The following is a 6,000-nucleotide window of genomic DNA, read 5'->3' on the forward strand; positions in this document are numbered from 1 at the left end:
CTCATTTGTATGAGAACCTGGCCGTAACGCCGGAACATAGTCACTAGATTTTTTTTCAGAGACGCTGTACGTTCGCGAGAAGACTTTCGTTCTGCGCGTGTCGAAGGACATTCCTCAGATATTACTGTGTGTGTGCTACTCAGTCGTGCCATTTAAGTGTACATCTTTGCATAGTTTTCCTTTCACGATGTAAACAGTGTTCCGCTCAGTTGCTAACTGGCCAGTGAGTGGTTCCGAAGGTGTCGGATGTGCGGTGCGTTCGGTCTGCTAGGACAACAGCAGACTGGCGTGGTGCGATGGCAGAAGCAGACACTGAGGGAGCTAGCTGCTGGGACGCCAGCGAACAATTTATGCCAAGTAAGACGAAGAGGACTATTCTAAAATTACGAGCCGTCTAAAAAGTGTTTACCATTGGTAAATCTTGCTGTTGAGTCTGACAAAACTGACAGTTTTTCCTAGAGATACAGGAAATCCCCCCACCCCCACTCAATGAATATTTGGTTGTGATGACAGGCCGATTGGTAGTGTAGCCCGAGATCTAAGTTAGGTTGGAAGGTGGTAATTTGATTGAGAGTTGTTTACGCCAACGATTATGAATGCCGACTAAACGTTGTGCGAGCAGATTGCCCTGTAGCGTAGCCTAGTGTTTCCGTCCGCGCCACATTTAACACACTTTCTCTAACTGTGTACAAAAGTCTCACAACAGCCACGATAACTACGTTTCTGGTGGGGGGAGGGTAGAGTCCACTATGTAACTTTCACGGCAAATTTTAGTAACCGCATAAACTAACCGAAATAGAAGCGTCATTTTAACTATATTTCCTTTTGTGGGAAAATAATGGTTCTCCTCTTTCGGCAGCAACTGTAATATGTAGGCAACTTATTAGTTTTTTTTAACTCTGAATCATGATCTCAATAGACGCAGTGCTTTTTTTACGTTACTTGATTTGTGGTCTATAGTAAACCATGCAACGAATTGGTAAATTCTTTGAAGTTTGACGTGTGTTACATAGACGACGTCTGCAATGTTCGTAAGGCCAAGTTTGCATATATTCGGTGTCTGTTTTTTTGGCCATGTACTGTATAATTAAAGGGAGGAGGATTATGTTCAAGGAGCAGTGCATTAGCAGTCTATGGAGAAATTGAGAATTTGGATCTAACGAACGGCATGCTCGGGCAGTTCGTGCTATTCTGTTGACCACTGTGTAATTCGGACACAGTGATCATTGCCTCTCCCTAGTAACCAGGGGACTCGGGTGCTAATCCTGGTCTGGCACAAATTTTCAACAGTGCCCATTGACTAAAGTCTGTGCCCATTGTCAGCTAATATCATTGTTTCGGTGTTAAATAGTATTTTGTTCGCGATACGTGGTTTAGCTTTTTCATGGATAACAGCTTTGAAAAGCGTACAGGTTATATTGATATTCGCTCTTCGTTAGTCCAAGGCAACTATAGCGATTTATAAACACAGTTGTAGTTCGTATTAAGCCCACATACGTAATTGTGTCCTGTGTTTCTTTACCAAGAACTACTCCGTAAGTAATTCCCCTGTAGTGGTATTTTGTTATAGTATTTTGTTTAAATATTTATAGACTGCAGGCTTGGATGAAATATGAAACACATGTCCGAAGTTCCTGTTGATATTGCAGATACTGTTTCATCCGTACTAGGGGCCAAAACATTTCATCAAATACAGAAGGACACAATTTGTCTCGAGATTTAGCAATTTTTCGTAATAGAGGCCTTGCGTCGATATGTTTTTCTCTAATTCTTGTTTGGATTTAATCTTAAAACACACTAACTCTTCCACCACTTATTCGATATGTGTTTTCATCCCTTTCGTAGCCTAGAGTTCCTAAACGGTCGATAATATTAATAATTTCCTTTCTCAATTTTATTTTCTGTAAAATCTCCTGTTTATGGTTATTGCTAACATGTTTCACGTTCTCACTTTTATTATTTTTATTTTTCTAGTTTTGTGCCTTGTAGCCAAATTTTCTTTGAATCTCGTTTTCAATTCTGAAATAGTAACAGTTGAAGGTCAAGAGAAGATTGCGGTCTATTTGAGGAGAGTGGCTTGGAGATTTTTTATAACAGACGTATACAGGTCATGGGGATCCTTACCTATATACATTTACTTCGAGTGTGATGTAGCCCATTCTCTTGTCATGATCTCGGCTGTATCGTAGCACATTGTCTCGGTTAGGTTGGAGATTTCTGTTGAGAGTTGCCGAAGTCAACGAAAGTGATTACAAAGTAAAGACTGTGCTAACAGAACGATCTCTAGCGTAGTCCAACACGTTCTTTCTGTCCTTTTAAAGCCTCTTTTAATTAAAAATAACTAAAGCTGCAAGATACAATCACAAAAACTGTATTACGTAATAGAGTAATCCCTGACTATTGTTGTGTAAGTTGTGTGCGTACACTATTTTTTTTGTTAGTGAATATACACTTTTTTACTCATTTGCTGGGTTTCAGTTTTCCCCGTTTTCTGGCAAAAAACCTTTTCCTGTGAAGGGCCCATTAGCTTGTCGGTTATATTTGTGACATTCTCGACGGTCAGTAATTTCGTGATAGTCCATCCACCGGCGTCATTGTTAACATCTGATATAGATTTAAGTATTAGGAAGGCTAATATGAAGCTAATGCATGAGTAGGTCTAATAATTAATAAAAATAGGAATGCGGGTAAGCTACTACATACAGCATAGTGAACGCATTGTTGTGGCCAAGATAGCCACGAATCCCACGCCTACCAAAGTCGTAAAAGTAGTCCTCAGATGATGAAGAAATTGATGGAATGTGTGATGAGATAAAAGAAATCATTCAGATAGTGATGGGAGATGAAAATTTAATATTAATGGGTGACTGGAATTCGACAGTAGGAAATGGAAGAAAAGGAAACGTAGTAGGTGAATATGGAATGGGGGTAAAAAATTAAAGAGGAAGCCGCCTGGTAGGCTTTTGCCCAAAGCATAACTTAATCATAACTAACACTTGGTTCAAAAATCATGAAAGAAGGTTGTATACGTGGAAGAGACCTGGAGATACTGCAATATTTCATATAGATTATATAATGGTAAGACAGATTTAGGAACCATATTTTAAATTGTATGACATTTCCAGGGGCAAATGTGAACTCTGATCACAATATATTGATTATGAACTGTAGATTAAAACTGAAGAAACTGGAAAAAGGTGGGAATTTAAGGAGATGGGACCTGAAAGAACTGACAGAATCAGAAGTTGTACAGTGTTTCAGGAAGAGCATTAGGGAACGATCTACAGGAATGGGGGAACGTAATACAGTGTGATGGGGGATCTGAGTGGTGTACTGTCAAGGGGGAGGGGGTTCCTCAGGGATCAGTGTTGGGGCCGCTATAGTTCCTTATTTATGTAAATGATATGCCCTCAAGTATTACGGGTAACTCTAAAATATTTTTGTTTGCTGATGACACTAGCTTGGTAGTAAAGGATGTTGTGTGCAACATTGACTCCGTTTCAAGTAGTGCAGTACATGACCTCAGTCCATGGCTTGTAGAAAATAAACTAACGTTAAATCACAGTAAGATTCAGTTTTTACATTTTCTAACACACAATTCAACAAAACCTGACGTTTTAATATCACAGCATAGGCATATGATTAGTGAAACTGAACGGTTCAAATTCCTAGGTGTTCAAATAAATAGTAAGGTGTTGTGGAAAGCCCACGTTCAGGATCTTGTTCAAAGACTTAATACTGCCATTTTCACTATTCGAACGGTACCGAAAGTGAGTGATACTTCGACAAGTAAATTAGTCTACTTTGCTTATTTCCATTCACTTATGTCGTATGGTATTATGTTTTTGGGTAACTCTTCCCCTTCTAGAAGGATATTTTTGGCTCAGAAACGAGAGGTTCGGGCAAAAAGTGGTGTGAGTTCACGAACCTCTTGTCGACCTCTGTTCAGGGAGTCTGGGTATTTTGACATTGGCCTCTCAATATGTATATTCCTTATTGTCGTTTCTTGTTACCAATATTAGTTTATTTCCAACAATAAGCAGCTTTCACTCGGTTAATACTCGGGAGAAATCAAACCTCCATTTGGAACGGACTTCCTTAACTCTTGTGCAAAAATGTGTGCAGTATACTGCTGCATCCATTTTCAATAAGCTGCCACTCGAATTCAAAAATCTTAGCAGTAATCCACGCGCTTTCAAATCGAAACTGGAGTGTTTCCTCATGGGTCACTCCTTCTATTCTGTCGAGGAGTTAATTGAAAAATTAAGCTGATTCTCATTGTACTGCTGATAGCGTTTGCTTAAACTTATGGACTGATTTTCTCTCAGGTTCATGAACATGTATTTTTATCTGTTATTACTTTTATGTTGTAAGTTCATGTGTCGCCCTAACCGCCGTCTTCTTCACGTCTGCTGTGCAGCGAGCTACCTTAATTTAAGTATTAACTGTATTTTTCTTACTTGTCACTTCTTCTTCCGTGTGTTTTTGCTTTTGCTGCCTCGGAGTGTAGCGGCAGTGGGGAGTCTAGTGCGTCGCATGGTGCACCCCAGGTGTTAGATGCTTCACCCACTGTCCCTGCTGTTGAGACATCTTCGCGGGTACCGGGCGCGGCTGGCCACCCTCTCCCCAAGGGGATTGGCGGGTTCGGCGGCGTTCGCGGCGCACGAGGCGGAGGGTCAATGTGGAGGCTGGCCGTGTGGCATCGCCCGCTCTGCCTGTGAATGGACATGTGGCTGCTCCTTCAGCAAGGTCCGAGCAGGCACACGGGGGGAGGGGTTTATTAGTTATTGGGAGCTCCAACGTTAGGCTGGTGATGGAGCCCCTTAGGGAAATAGCGGAAAGGTCGGGGAAGAAGGCCAGTGTTCACTCTGTGTGCTTGCCGGGGGGTCTCATCCGAGATGTGGAGGGGGCCCTACCGGCGGCGATAGAGAGCACTGGGTGCACCCGACTGCAAATTGGTGCTGATGTCGGCACCAATGACTCCTGCCGTCTGGGTTCAGAGGTCATCCTCAGTTCGTACAGGCGGTTGGCGGAGTTGGTGAAGGCGGAAAGCCTCGCTCGCGGGGTGGAATCAGAGCTAACTATTTGTAGTATCGTTCCCAGAACCGATCGCGGTCCTCTGGTTTGGATCCGAGTGGAAGGCTTAAACCAGAGGCTCAGACGATTCTTCGGAGAGCTGGGGTGCAAATTTCTCGACCTCCGCAATGGGGTGGAGAAATGTATGGTCCCCCTGAATAGGTCAGCCGTGCACTACACGCCGGAAGCGGCTACGAGGGTAGCGGAGTACGTGTGGAGTGCACATGGGCTTTTTATTAGGTTAGAGAATTCCCTCCCTAGGCCCGACAAGACGCCTCCTGAGACGCGGCAAGGCAGGAGTAGGCAAAATGCGACAGGGAATAACAATATTAATGTGCTAATAGTAAACTGCAGGAGCGTCTATAGAAAGGTCCCAGAACTGCTCTCATTAATAAACGGTCACAACGCCCATATAGTACTAGGGACAGAAAGTTGGCTGAAACCACATGTAAACAGTAATGAAATCCTAAACTCCGATTAGAATGTATATCGCAGAGAAAGGCTGGACAGTAAAGGGGGAGGCGTGTTTATAGCGATAAGAAGTGCAATAGTATCGAAGGAAATTGACGGAGATTCTAATTGTGAAATGATTTGGGTGAAGGTCACGGTTAAAGCAGGCTCAGACATGGTAATTGGATGTCTCTATAGGCCCCCAGGCTCAGCAGCTGTTGTGGCTCAGCACCAGAAGAATAATTTGGAAAATATTTCGAGTAGATTTCCCCACCATGTTATAGTTCTGGGTGGAGATTTTAATTTGCTGGATATAGACTGGGAGACTCAAACGTTCATAACGGGTGGCAGGGACAAAGAATCTAGTGAAATATTTTTAAGTGCTTTATCTGAAAACTACCTTGAGCAGTTAAACAGAGAACCGACTCGTGGCGATAATATATTAGACGTTCTGGTGACAAACAGACCCGAACT

This window comes from Schistocerca gregaria, unplaced genomic scaffold (genome assembly GCF_023897955.1).
Source record: "Schistocerca gregaria isolate iqSchGreg1 unplaced genomic scaffold, iqSchGreg1.2 ptg000492l, whole genome shotgun sequence".
In the NCBI taxonomy this organism is placed as follows: domain Eukaryota; kingdom Metazoa; phylum Arthropoda; class Insecta; order Orthoptera; family Acrididae; genus Schistocerca; species Schistocerca gregaria.